This window comes from Trichechus manatus, unplaced genomic scaffold (assembly GCF_000243295.1).
Source record: "Trichechus manatus latirostris isolate Lorelei unplaced genomic scaffold, TriManLat1.0 scaffold00136, whole genome shotgun sequence".
NCBI classification, from domain to species: Eukaryota; Metazoa; Chordata; class Mammalia; order Sirenia; family Trichechidae; genus Trichechus; species Trichechus manatus.
The window spans coordinates 1,219,697-1,234,652 of NW_004444072.1; the positions used below are offsets into that span (position 1 = coordinate 1,219,697).

General features: G+C 39.0%; 1 pseudogene; it reads left to right on the top strand.

The window, feature by feature from the left end:
* Positions 1-6,897: 6,897 nt before the first annotated feature.
* Positions 6,898-7,116, top strand: LOC111822175 (up-regulated during skeletal muscle growth protein 5 pseudogene; annotated as a pseudogene).
* Positions 7,117-14,956: the final 7,840 nt, after the last annotated feature.

Genomic DNA, 14,956 nt, shown 5'->3' on the forward strand with positions numbered 1-14,956 from the left:
TGACACTGGAATTAAGTTTCCCATAAAAAATTGTTAGCTCGGCCAAGTCGGAAATTTGGGTGAGCCCAGCAGCAGTTAATTTTAAGATGGAAATGGTACATCTGAGACTGAGCAAAAGTAAGACCAGAGGGTACAATTAAGCTGCATAAGCAGGTAGTTCAGTCCCCCAATGTCACCCACCATGGTTGCATCAGCACCCCTCCCTCAGCTCACAACTATGGTCATATGTGGGATTTCATAAGACCAACTGAAGAAAGAGGAAAAAGCCTTAGCTTGGTTTACATTTGAGTTGGCTTAGTGTGTGGGTTTAAGCCTAAAATGGACAGCTACTACATTACAACCAAACTCAGGGTTGGCCTTGAAAGAGAGTGGAGAGGGGAAATCTTCCCAGTGGGCAGAGGTGCAAGTAGTGCACCTGGTCTCTCACTTTGTGTGGAAAGAGAAGTAGTCTGATATGACAAAATGTATGTACTCATGGGCAGTGGCCAATAACTTGGCAGACTGGCTACGGGCCTAGAAGGAAAATGACTGCAAGATTGGAGACAAGGAGGTATGGGGTAGAGTCAGGTAGATGGACCTACGGAAGTAGGCATAAAGTGTGAAGATTTTTGTATCACATGTTAATGCCCAACAGAAAGCATCCGTCACAGAAGAGGCATTGAATAACCAAGTAGACCAAATGCCTGGCCAGTTAACATTAATCAGCCTTCACCATTAGCCCTCCAGAACTGGCATGATGTATTATCGAAGGGACCCGTGAATGGAGTGGCTATGGTGGCAGAGACAGATGTTACACATAGACCCAGCTGCATGAGCTTCCATTTAACAAGCCTGATATAACTATTGTCCCCTCTGAACGTCCAAACTGCCAGCAACTGAGACCAATACTAAGCCCCTGATATGGCACTTATCCCTGAGGAGACCAATTGATCACTTGATGGTGATTTATTCTCATAGCAATAGACAACCTATTCTGGGTATGAGTTTGTCTTTCATGCCTGCAGAGCCTCATGCAATACTACTATCTAGTGGCTTATGAAGAAGTTGTCCACAGGAATGAGATCCCACACAATATAATATCTGATCAAGATAACCACTTTAGAGTGACAGACCTGCTGGAGTGGGCCCATGATCATGGGATCCACCGGTAGTATCATTTGCTGCCAGCCTGATACAGCACTGGAATGATATGCTGAGGGTGCAGCTTGAGGCAATACTTTGCAAGGATAGGGTACAGGTGCTTCCTCTAGGGCATAGTTTACATACTGAATCAGAGAACTCTATATGGCTGTATGTTCCCAGCAGGAGAAATACACAGATAATGAAGGGGTAGAAGCAGAAATGGCCCCACTTACTGTCATTCACAATGATCTGCTCGGTAGCTTTATGGTACCCTATCCCGTGACACTGGCCTCTGCAATGTTGGAGATTCTAGTCCCCAAAGGTAATGCACTCTTGGCAGGGGACACAGCAGGGGAAAACTGAACTACAAACTACCATATGGCTGCTGTCTGAGCAATTTTGAACCCCTTGTGTCCAGGAGGGACCCTGTTGGTGCAGTGGTTAAGAGCTTGGCTAATAACCAAAAGGCAGTTCAAATCCACCAGCTGTTCCTTGGAAACCCTATGGGGCAGTTCTACTCTGTCCTATAGGGTTGCTACGAGTCGGAATCAACTTGATGGCAACGGGTTTTGTGTCTAGAGATCAACAGAAAAGGAGTCACTATCTTGGCAGGGGTAATTAACCTTAATGAAAAGGAGGAGGTAAGGCTATGTTACACAATGGGGGCAGCGAGAAATATATGTGACTGCTTCCCTTTTACCACGAGTTTTTCCTCCAATCTACTGATACCACCGTTCTACAAGTTTTGAAGCTGGTACTTTTGATTTTCACTCATGGATAGGCAATGACACTATGTCACAAGTACCACCTGGACAACTGATAACAAACTGTAAGAGGTCATTGATTGTAACTCACATCCCCATTTCAGAGATATTAAAATGTGAAACAATTTTGCATCTTTCAGGGTTGACCTTACCATTCCCCTGGGTTTCTTCTGGGCTTAAGAAGCTCAGATGATCTTACGGCCTTGGGGATGGGGCATCTTATCTATGGTTTGTGTGACTCAACACTGGCCTTTACTGTGCAACTTTGTACTGCTTGGTCTTTGATGATGGCCTCCTTCCTCAGTGGCCTAAGATTACAGCTAGCAGAACCCATAGTCTTTCTCTTGGCCTGACCTATGCCTAGGGGTCCCTGGGAGTCATGGCCTTCGTCCCAGCTCTGGCAGATCCCTTTGGCCCTGTAATGAAGGTCCCTGCATCCCTTGCCTCCAGAAATGCACGGGCGAGCTCTTCAGGCAGCCCTTTCAGCTGTCATCTGTAAACCCACCAGGGACCTCTCTCTTCTAGACCCACCCTGTCACCCTTTCTACCCCAGGTGGTTATTCCATATTGGCATGGAACACTCGGAGAGTTTCCTTCCTCCCAGAACTCCTGGTAAGAAGCAGGGCTTCCTTCAGACCCCAGAACCTGAGTCCCTCCTTCCTCTTTTCAGGGTTTCAACATTAGGAGGGGAGAGGGCCAGAACTGCCACTCAGAAACACTCACTTGCATCTAACTTTCTTATCCCCTCTCCAGCCTTTCTCCTTTCTGCCTTATGCATTTATTTCTTTAGGTATGACAATTCCTGTTACGTAATTTCTTCTGTCCTCTCAAGGCTATGGTTCATAGTATGAATCTCCATAGTTAATTCTCTATGATTGGTTTTTGATATTTAAACCCTAGTTTCTGGAATTCTGAGCAAACTTTTGTCTTTCTTCTGTCCTCCTTCCCTTCCTTCCTTCAATAGCAATTAACAAACACACTATATCTGGTAAGTTAAAAATTTCATTCAGCAACTCAGTTGACTTATTTGAACCAAGTTGTATCAAAATATTTTTCCAGTCACAGATATATCTCACACTTTGTTCCCAGTAGAGAATATATTTTCTGTTCTAAGCCCATGGAACATTTACTAAGAGCAATCAGCTATTAGGCCACAGAAAAAATTAATACATTCTAAAGAGAAGAAATCATGTAGGCCACAATCTTGGACCTTAATGCCGTGAAACCAAACATTAATGTCAAAACTTGAAACAAGACAAAACCCCCACACATCTACATAACTTTTGGATAGAAGAGAAATCGACATTGCAGTCATAGATTATTTAGAAGATAATAAAGAGAACATTACATAAGAGAGAAGGCCAAGGCTGTTCACACGGAACAAGTAGGAGCTTTAAAGGCTTTTATAATTAAACAAGAAAAAAAGCAGATAAACCATTCAACTAGAAGTTAAAAAGACAATCAAGAAATAGGACAAAAACATAGGAAGAAGGAATTGATACAGATTAAAGCAGAGATTAGTGGTTAGAAAAGAGAAAATGAGCAAATTTGATAAATAAATCAAAGAAATGGTTCTTTAAAACACCAGAGAGAGAGAGAGAGAGAGAAACCTTTGCAAAGGTAATCAAGAAAAAAAGAGGATAAAACAGTTTGGAAAGAGGAAAGGAATATAACCACAGATAAAAGAAAGATTTAAAATTTTATTATATACATTATTACATTGAACTCTGCTAAAAGTTTTGAAATCTGGATAAAATGAATGATTTTATAGTAAAATATAGATCCAAATTTATTAAATAAGAAAATATAAATATATCCATGACCACAGAAGGAAATTTAAAATTTGTTAAAGTGTTCCCCAAATGTGTCTGGATTTTACAAACTAATTACATTAGAACTTCATGGAGCACTTAATTGCCATGTGATTTAGTCTATTTCAGAGCACAGAAAAAGGTGGAGCAGGTTTTATTTAATTTTACTAAGTAAGCATATCCTGTAGCAGAAATCTACTACAATCTCAAATAAGACTATAGTTCCAAGCATCCTAAGTAAAATATTAACAAATCAAATTGAATAGCACATCAAAAGAACAGTATAATAAGCAAAATGTTTTCTAAGAAAGCAGGCATATATCAATAATAGAAAATCTCAGATAATTTTGAGGGGTATGATTTCATTAAAATAACAAAAGAAAAAACACTATTTCGAAACACCAAACAGAATCACGTTTACAAGTACAGGGGTTAGGATTTCAACACGTATTTTGGGGAAGCACGAAATTCAATTTATATTACCTGTAAATGGTTTAATAATCATATATTCTTTCTTAACAACATTGACATCTTTTTTCTCTGTTTAAAACTAAGATTACTGAGTTCTTTTCAATAACAGCTTTTTGGGAAGGTAATTTGACAGAATCTATTGAGCTAGAAGTGCATCTAATCTGTGACTCAGCAATTTCACTTGTAGTTGTCTGTATCCTAAAGAAATATTCTCATACAGGCACAAAGATGTCTGTATAAGAGTATTTACTACAACTTCCCTTTCCCTCCCCCGGAAATAGGGGAAAAAAGGAAACAACCTAAAGAGTTATTAGTAAGGGAATAAGTAAATGACAGTGTTACCTCCATACTGAGAATATGAGGTAGCAGCTAAACAAGAGTTACTTTGTATGTACTGAAACAGAAAAATCCCTGACCCATTAAGTAAAATAAATAAATAAATAAACCTGTGTACTACATCATGTTCTAGAATGATCCCATTAGTGCAAAAAAATACTAGTGAAAGGATAAAAAGACAGATCAATAGACTAGAATAACAAGTCTATATCTTTATCTGTTTATATAAACTTATTATTTATAAAAGTAAGTCTCAAAGGAATAAGGAAAGCATGAATTATTAAAATAAAAGGATAGTCTTAGGATAATTAGTTGACATTTTAGGAAAAAATAAAATTAAACATCTATTTCACATGTGGTACTAAAAATAAATAGGTGGTTTAAAGACAAATTAAAAACTTAAACAATAAGAATAATAGAAGGAAACATAGGTGAATATTTTTACAATTTGAGACCAAAACAGAAGAATCATAATAGAAAATATTTATATATTTAACTCCATAAAAATTGTGAATTCTCGTATGGCAAACAACAAAACAAGCCTACAACAACAACAAAACAAAATTAAAATGCAAACGTCAAACTGGAGAGGGAGGGTTTGCTATATATAATAGGCAAAAGGTTAATATTCTAGAAGTGTAAAGAGTTCTTTCGAATCTATGAAAAGATAAACAACCCAACATAAAAGAGCATGGACAAGCAATTTTCAAAAAAAAGAAATACAAATCACCAACCAAGATAAGAAAGGTTTTTCAACCTCCCTAATAATTACAGAATGCATATATAACAATATTTTTCACTTGCCAAGTTGGGCAAAGGTTTTAAAAACAATGATAAAAAAAATAATATTACCAAGCATTGCTGCAGATGTGAGAAAATAGGGACTTGCGTGTATTGTTGATGAGAAGGTAAACTGTGAACCAGAAACGAATAAACCTAACAGTTTGATCCAGTAACTCTGCATGGAGAAACTTACTCTACTGTAATACTAGCACAGTACACAAGGATGTAACTACCAGGTCTTTGCTCGTAGAATCATCTAGTATCTATAAAGATAATCACACAATAGGCTGACTCCAGGGCATTGAAGTCATCCAGTCCTAAAAACAACAAAGTGTGCAATACCAATACACTCCATTTAGGATGGTTTGCTTCAAGCTCAGTCTGGTTCTTTCCCTATATCTTCGATTGTTCAAAAAATCTTGATGTCTCATATCATTTATTACACGGTCATACATATACTTACACCTGGACACATACACACACTCATGCCTACGAATACATGAAAAAAATCCAAAAAATTTTGTGGCAAGACTACTCTCTTCCATCATCACTGCCCTGGCTCAGTCAGGTAAGAGGAGAAACCAAGAATCAGGAAGATGCCATTGAGTATGATGCCCTTCAATGTCAAGTGAATGGAAAAGAGCTTTAACTCAAGGTCCTCCACAAGGCCTTGTTCTTTTAGCATTGTCAGATGAAAGTGGTTCTAGAGCTGGCTTATACTGGCTCACAAAAGTATGTTATTAACTTATCCGGAAATTTATGAGTCTGTCGATAAACACGTTACCAGTTTCTGGCCAAGATGTCTCCAACTCCTGGTGACCCCATATACGTCAGAGTAGAACTGCACTCCATAGGGTTTTCAGTGGCTAACTTTTTGGAAGTAGATTGCCAGGCCTTTATTGAGAGGCACTTCTGGATGGACTCGAACCTCCAACCTTTTGCTTAGGAGTTGAGAGTGTTGACAGTTTGCAGTACCCAGGGACTCCTTGATAAACAGACATTATTAAAAAATCACATTACTTAAACTTACAATTTAATAAATTATTTTAAAAACAAAGGTTAATAAGCACTCAAAACAATCACTTCCAGTTATATGATTTTACGATTATGTATGCTCTTGAGATTATTTGTATCAACTGTATCTTGATGATAGATATATGACATATTGGTGTGCTGCTAAGCACCTCTTTCCAACGCTTCGATCATGACATCATGTTGGTAGCTTGAAATTCACCATGGTGGGAATATTTACACCATGAAAATCAGCAAACACTGCAAATCAATACCTTTTTTCTTTTCAAAGAGCTGATTGTTAAACGTTTAACAGCACACCACTGGGTCAAAGTGAGTCTAATAGGAGTGATATGTATATTTTCTGTAGTGAACTGTATATTATCAATGGGGGCTTTTTTTTAAATATGTATTTTAACAAAAGGGAAAAATGTAAATCACATCTACCTACCTAGAAGTAGAATAAAAGGAGTGAGAAAGAAAACTTGTTCCACAATCTACTACATGAAGTTAAAAGGGTTTCTCTGGGGCGGAGGGGTGGCTGCATACGTTGAAGGACACAGGCTGCGGAATTTGTGGCATTGACAAGATTGAAAATCATGGCAGGTCCGGAAACTGATGGGCAATTTCAGTTCGCTGGTACTAAAAAAATATTTCAAGTTTTATCCTCTCACCAGTAAAATGAATTGTGTGCTGGCCACATACTGGGCATTGCTTTGCTTGTCCAATACTTCAAGTTAAGGTCTAAAAAAACTCCAGCTGTGAAAGCAGCATATTCTAAACTGTCTGAACCTCAACTACTACATTCTCCTGCCTAGAGAAGCTAATGTCAACTCATCGTGTGACACTCAATTTGCATAATAAATTACAAACCTGGGGGAAAAAAGGGGTTTCCCTGTGGCCACGTACTTAAAAGAGTTATCAAATTTAAGGATGTTATTTTTCTTTTCTAAATAAATAATGTTCCAAACTTGCTGACCTTTTCCATGATGAAAACAATGTCAATAATGCAGCTAAAAGATGTTTGAAAAAATAACTACATTTGTCTTTTCAAGGCAAAGGTTACGTTCTAACAAAACAAGAGAGAGAGAGAAACAGTTTTTCAAAATAAATTCATACTTTGGAGCGAGTATACTGACAATAGATAGTGGAAATGTCTCTAGTGTTGTGATTTTGAGACAGAAAATTATATAAGTGGGCCACCTATTAAAATCTCTTATATCAGCTTACTTTAAAAACTGGGAAACAGGGTATTCTAACTTTACAAAAACTAAAAGAAGCTAATTTGGTAGCAATATGAAAATGTAAAACCTTCCAAGTATTTTGCAAGAACAACTGATTGACATTAGGAAAAATGGAAATTGTTAGCTGAATTCCAGCAAAGAACTTTTCATAACTGGTGGATAAGGCTGAAAAATGAGTATCACAACTTGTTAGGCAAAGCCTACAGAGAATTTTTTCCATTTGGAATCTATACATGTTGCTGAAGTTCTTTTTCAATTATTTCAAAACCAAGTACTGGAATAATCTGAATTTAGAACTAAACCAAAGTTGTCAAAAAATTGAGCATATTTACCTTTGCTAAAACAATATATATATATAAACAAAAAAAACCCAAACCCGAGTCATGGTGACCCTAGAGGACAGAGTAGAACTGTTCCATAGGGTTTCCAAGGAGCACCTGGTGGATTTGAACTGCCGACCTTCGGGTTAGCAGCCAAACTCTTAACCACTACACCACCAGGGTTTCCATATGTGTATATATACAGAGAGAGAGAACAAAAATGTGCTGTGTCCTAATAAGTGAAATAAAAACATTTTATTTTAATTTTTTCAATTGTGCTTTAGATGAAGGTTTACACAGCAAATTAGTTTCTCATTAAACAATACACATATTGTTTTGTGACATTGGTTGCCAGCCCTCTGACATGTCAACACTCTCCCCTTCTTGACCTTGGGTTTCCCATTTCCATCTGTCCAGCTTTCCTGTCACCTCCTGCCTCCTTGTCCTTGCTTCTGGGCAGGTGTGCCCATTTAGTCTGGTATACATGGGTGAGCTCTGCGTATTATTGCTTGTTTTATGCCTGTCCAATCTTTGGCTGAAGGGTGAACCTCAGGAGTGACTTCAGTACTGAGTTAAAAGGGTGACTGGGGACCATACTCTCCTGGTTTCTCCAGTCTCTGTCAGATCAGTAAGTCTGGTCTTTTTTTTGTGAGTTAGGATTTTGTTCTACATTTTTCTCCATCTCCGTACAGGGCCCTCTATTGTGATCCCTGTCAGAGCAGTTAGTGATGGTAGCCAGGTACCATTTAGTTGCGTTGGAAAAATAAAAATATTTTTTAAAGGTAGTTTATTTGATATTTATATTCTCCTTTCAAAACTTGGAAGTGTAATACTTGGACCAGCAGCATCAGCATTACTTGGAAGCTTGTTATAAAAGAAGATGCTCAGGCCCCACCCCAGGCCCCACCTCATTGCTTTGAGTTAACTGCAGGAATTACCTGCGCTGCTGAGTTTAGTATAATCAGGGGAGGCCAAATCTACTTTGCTGTTAGGTAGGGTGAGGGCTTAGAGGTGGTCTGCTCTTCAGGTTAGAAGTTTTGAGGATGAAAATAATTCTTGACATTTTAAGTGAATTTATGTTAAAACAGACTTTCTAGGGGTAGGTGGAGCCCCTACTAGGTGTAAATTCCAACCCCACTTTTATAATGGCTCTCAGTAGTAGATGTATATAATAATATTCGGAGCCCTGACGGCACAGTGGTTAAGAGCTCGGCTGCTAACCAAAAGTTCAGCAGTTCAAATCCACCAGCCACTACTTGGAAACACTATGGGGCAATCATACCCTGTCCTATAGGGTCTCTATGAGTTGGAATCGACTTGACAGCAATGGGTTAACATAAAATTTATCATGTGCCAGGCACTGTTCTAAGTTCTCCTCATGAATTACTTAATTTGACCCTTTCTGCAACCCTCAGAAGTGGTGGATCTGCTATTATCCTCAGTTTACAGGTGAGGAAGCTGAGGTATGGAGAGGTTGTTTGCTCAAGGTCACAACCCTAAAAAATAGCAAAACCAAGATTTGGATATAGTCCATCTGGCTCCAGAGCCCACTCTCTTAACCATTACACTACACTGCCTAGGTATAAAATGTATAAATGAATAATATTCATATATTGGCAGTGCATACTTAAATATTTTTATTGATGGGGAACATGATAAAAAAAATTTGGAGACCACTAGCCTCGGGGATATGAGCTCAAACTCTAGCATGACATAAAAAGCCTTTTGTGATCTGTCCCCAACCAATCTCTCTAACCCTACCTGCTGCTCTCCTCCCTTGAAACCTGTGCTCTGACTTCCACTATCTTGAACGAGCATGCTGGCAGCTTCCTGAATTCCTAATGACTTCTCCTATCTCCTACTTCTACTTGGCTTTAGGAACTCTACCTGCCCTTCTCAATCCCCAGCCTCTCCACTCCTTTCACTTCCCCTCATTCCCCCAAGCCAAAGTCAAGGTCAGCCCAAGTATCCTTTGTACTCTCTTGGCATTCTCTGTATACTTCTCCATGACCCTTGTTTCACTAATTTGTAATTATCTACTCACTTGTTTGTCTACCACCTTTGACAGCAGTGTTCTATCTTGTTAGTTTCTTATGTCCAGCATCTAGTGTAAAGCCTGGCACATAGTAAGTGATGTTTGTATGAAAGAATGAATGATTGATGAAAGAGAAAGCAACCATTGCCCTAAGAGTTGCTCTTCAACCTGTTATTTGTGTAATGGCCACCAGAGGGGGGCAGACGAACAGAGTCGAGTGAACGCCACACATCTAGAAGAATTAGGGGCCAAAACTTTAAAGAATTATTCTAGATCTGGAAGGGAAGTCGAGTGGTCATGTAGGCCATTGCTGTGTTTTATACAAATCTTTCCAAATAAGCACTGTGATATTTAAAGATTTTTTTGTTTGTTTTGCTCTTGTTTTTATCTAGACAGTCTTTCTACCACTTGTTTGCCAGTTTGTCGTACTGTGGGGGCTTGCATGTTGCTGTGATGCTGGAAGCTATGCCACCAGTATTTCAAATACCAGCAGGGTCACCCATGGTGGACAGGTTTCAGCAAGCTTCCAGGCTAACACAGACTATTAAGAAGGACATGGTGATCTACTTCTAAAAAAACTGGTCAATGAAAACCTTATGAATAGCAGTGGAACATTGTCTTATATAGTGCCGGGAGATGAGCCCCTCAGGTTGGAAGGCACTTAAAAGAGCACTGGGGAAGAACTTCCTCCTCAATGTAGAGTCGACCTTAAGGACGTAGATGGAGTCAGGCTTTCAGGACCTTCATATGCTGATGTGGCACTACTCAAAACGAGAAGAAACAGCTGCAAACATCCATTAATAATCGGAACTTGGGATGTAACTAGTATAAGTCTAGGAAAGCTGGAAGTCATCAACAACGAAATGGAATACATAAAGATTGATATTCTAGGCGTTGGTGAGCTTGAAATGGACTGGTATTGGTCATTTTGAATCAGACAATCATATAGTCTACTATGCCGAAAATGACAAACTGAAGAGGAAGGGTATCACATTCACTGCCAAAAAGAACATTTCAAGGTCTATCCTGAAGTACAACGCTGTCAGTGATAGGACAATATCCATACACTTACAAGGAAGACCAGTTAATATGACTATTATTCAAAATTATGCACCAACCACTAATGCCAAAGATGAAAAATTGAAGATTTTTACCAGCTTTTGCAGTCTGAAATTGACCAAAAGATGCAGTCCAGATGCATTGTTAATTACTGGTGATTGGAATGCAAAAGTTGGAAACAAAGAAGAATCAGCATTTGGAATACGTGGCCTTGTTGATAGAAATGACTCCAGAGATTGCATGATAGAATTTTGCAAGACCAATAACTTATTCGTTACAGATATCTTTTTTCAACAACATAAATGGTGACTATACATGTGAACCTCATCCAGATAGAATACACAGGAATCAAATCAACTACTTCTGTGAAAAGATATGATGGAGAAAATCAATATCATCAGTCAGAACAAGACCAGGTGCTGACTGTGGAACAGACCGTCAATTGCTCATATCTAAGTTCAAGTTGAAGCTGAAGAAAATTGGAACAAGTCCACGAGAGCCAAAGTATGACCTTGAGTATATCCCATATGAATTTAGAACCATCTCAAGAATAGATTTGAAACATTGAACACTAATGACTGAAGACCAGGTGAGTTGTGGGATGACATCAAGGACATCATACATGAAGGTAGTAAGAGGTCATTAAAAAGACAGGAGAGAAAGAAAAGACCAAAATGGATGCCAGAAGAGACTCTGAAACTTGCTCTTGAACATAGAGTAGTTAAAACTAATGGAAGAAATGATGAAGTAAAATAGCAGAACAGAAGATTTCAAAGGGAGACTTGAGAAGACAAAGTAAAGTGTTATAATGAAATGTGCAAAGACCTGGACATTGAAAACCAAAAGGGCAGAACATGCTGGGCATTTCTCAAGCTGAAAGAACGGAAGGAAAAATTCAAGCCCTGAGTTGCAATATCGAAGGATTCTATGGGGAAAATATTGAACGACGCAGGAAGCAGCAAAAGAAGATGAAAGGAATACACAGAGTCACTATATCAAAAAGAAGTGGTCGCCATTCAGCCATTTCAGGAGGTAGCATATTATCAAGAACCTATGGTATTGAAGGAAGAAGTGCAAGCTGCACTGAAGGCATTGGTGAAAAACAAGGCTCCATGAGTTGTCGAATACCAATTGAGATGTTTCAACAAACAGATGCAACGCTGGAAGCACTCACTCGTCTATGCCAAAAAATTTAGAAGACAGCTAACTGCCTGGCTAACTGACTGGAAGAGATCCATATTTGTGCCCATTCCAAAGAAAAGTGATCCAATGGAATGTGGAAATTATTGAACGATATCATTAATATGAGACACAAATAAAATTTTGCTGAAGATAATTAAAAAATGTTGCAGCAGCACATCACTAGGGAACCACCAGAAATTCAAGCCGGATTTGGAAGAGGAGGTGGAAAGAGGGATATCATTGCCAAGGTCAGATGAATCTTGGCCAAAAGCAGAGAATACCAGAAGGATGTTTACCTGTGTTTTATTGACTATGCAAAGGCATTCAACTGTGTGGATCATAACAAATTATGGATAACATTGCAAAGAGTGGGAATTCCAGAACACTTAATTGTGCTCATGAGAAGCCTGTACATAGACAAAGAGGTAGTTGTTTGAATGTAACAAGGGGATACTGCATGGTTTAAAATCAGGAAAGATGTGCTACTGGGTTGTATCCTTTCACTATACTTATTTAACTTGTATGCTGAGCAAATAACCCGAGAAGCTGGACTCCATGAAGGAGAACAAGGCATCAGGTTTGGAGGAAGACTCATTAACAACCTGCAATATGCAGATGATACAACCCTGCTTCTGAAAGTGAAGAAGACTTGAAGCATTTACTGATGAAGATCAAAGACCACAGCCTTCAGTAAGGATTACACCTCAACATAAAGAAAACAAAAATTCTCATAATGGAGCGATAAGCAACTTCATGATAAACGGGAACAATATTGAAGTTGTCAAAGATTTCATTTTACTCATATCCACAATCAACACCATGAAAGCAGTGGTCAAGAAATCAAAGGACATATTGCATTGGGTAAATCTGCTGCAAAAGACCTCTTTAAAGTATTAAAAAGCCAAGATGTCACTTTGAGGACTAAAGTGTGCCTGACTCAAGCCATGGTATTTTCAATTGCCTCATATGCATGTGAAAGTTGGACAATGAATAAGGAAGACCAAAGAAGAATTGATGTCTTTGAATTATGGTGCTGGTGAACTATATTAAATATTCCATGGACTGCCAAAAGAATGAACAAATCTGTCTTGGAAGAAGTACAGTCAGAATGTTTCTTAGAAGCAATGATGGCAAGACTTTATTTCACATACTTTGGGCCAGTCCCTGGAGAAGGACATCATGCTTAATAAAGTGGAGGGTGAGCAAAAAAGAGGAAAACCCTCAACGAGATAGTTTGACACAATGGCTGCAACAATGGGCTCAAACATAGCAAGGGTTGTGAGGATGGCATAGGACCACACAGAGTTTCATTCTGTTGTACATAGGGTCACTGTGAGTTGGAACCGGCTTGATGGTACCTAACAACAACAGTCTTCAAATCAGAAAAGTTGGGATTCTGGTTCCACTCTAACATTATTTAGCGTCTCTGATCTTGGACAAGACCCTTGGGTTTTGGGGTCTTAGTTTCCAGATTTGACAAATTGGGGACATACTCATTTTGTCTACCTCACAGAGGTGTTCTCTGGCCCACAGGTAATAATGTACACAAACACTCCAAAAATGGTAAGGCAGCATATAAAGTATAATTAGAATCAGGGGCTAAATAAAAGGAGTCCAGCCTCTCTTGTTCAGAATTAGCTTTTTGAAATGAGGGTTGATGAGCACTGGGTTAATGAGCACTGACATATCTAGACAACATAGGCTCATGGATATTTCAAGCTGCCATGGATGGTTGAGACCCTCTCACTTACTTGGCTCCCACTTGAGTTTTTCAGCCATATTGCCAGGGGCCAGTTAATCCATCTACACCTAGTACGGTGTACATCTGGGTAATTCAGATATCTCACCACATATGTACATCTTTTTGCAAATATGCATAGATGCTATTGCAATAAATAAAACACGAATTCCTATAAAAACTTTCCTGAGTTTCCAGTCACACTTATCATAATTTATTCTTTAATCAATGATGATTAAGAAGTACATTTAGGATAGAGTTACATCATATGCAAGTAGAACTATGCAGATTTGACTATATGGGCTTAGTAAACAAACTCACAAAGAGGAAAACAAAAATTAAACTCACAACCATTTAATAGGTCTGGTGATTTGGCCACCATTTATCTCAGAGAGCAGGTGCCCTGGGCTAAGCAACCAATGGTAGATGTGACTGCTGCCCCTCAGTGGGTCTCAGCTCTTACAAATGTCTCTTAAAATCTAGTGGCTGGTGGGTTATAACTGCCAACCTTTCGGTTAGCAGCTGAGTGCTTAACTGTTGCGCCTCCGGGGCTTTTTATATGAGCAATAAACCAAACCAAATCCGTTGCTGTCAAGTTGATTCCAACTCATAGCAACCATATAGGACAGAGTGGAACTGCCCTGTAGTGTTTCCAAGGAGTGGCTGGTGGATTTTAACTGCCGACCTTTTGGTTAGCACCCGAACTCTTAACAACTGTGCAACCAGTGCTCTTTAGATGAGCAATAAAACCAAAAAACCCATTGCCATCCAGCCAATTCTGACTCATAACGACGCTACTGGACAGAGCAGAACTGCCGCATAGGGTTTTCAAGGCTGTAATCATTATGGAAGCAGACTGCCACATCTTTCTCCTGTGGAGTGGCTAGTGGGTTTGAGCAGCTGACCTTTTGGTTAGTAGCTGAGTGCTTAACCACTGTGCCACCAGGACTGCATATGAGCAATAGTTTCCCCTTATTTAACTTTAGAACTTAACTCCCCATCCACCTATGAGCAGCTGATATTTGACAAAGGCCCAAAGTCCATTAATTGGGGAAAAGACAGTCTCTTTAACAAATGGTG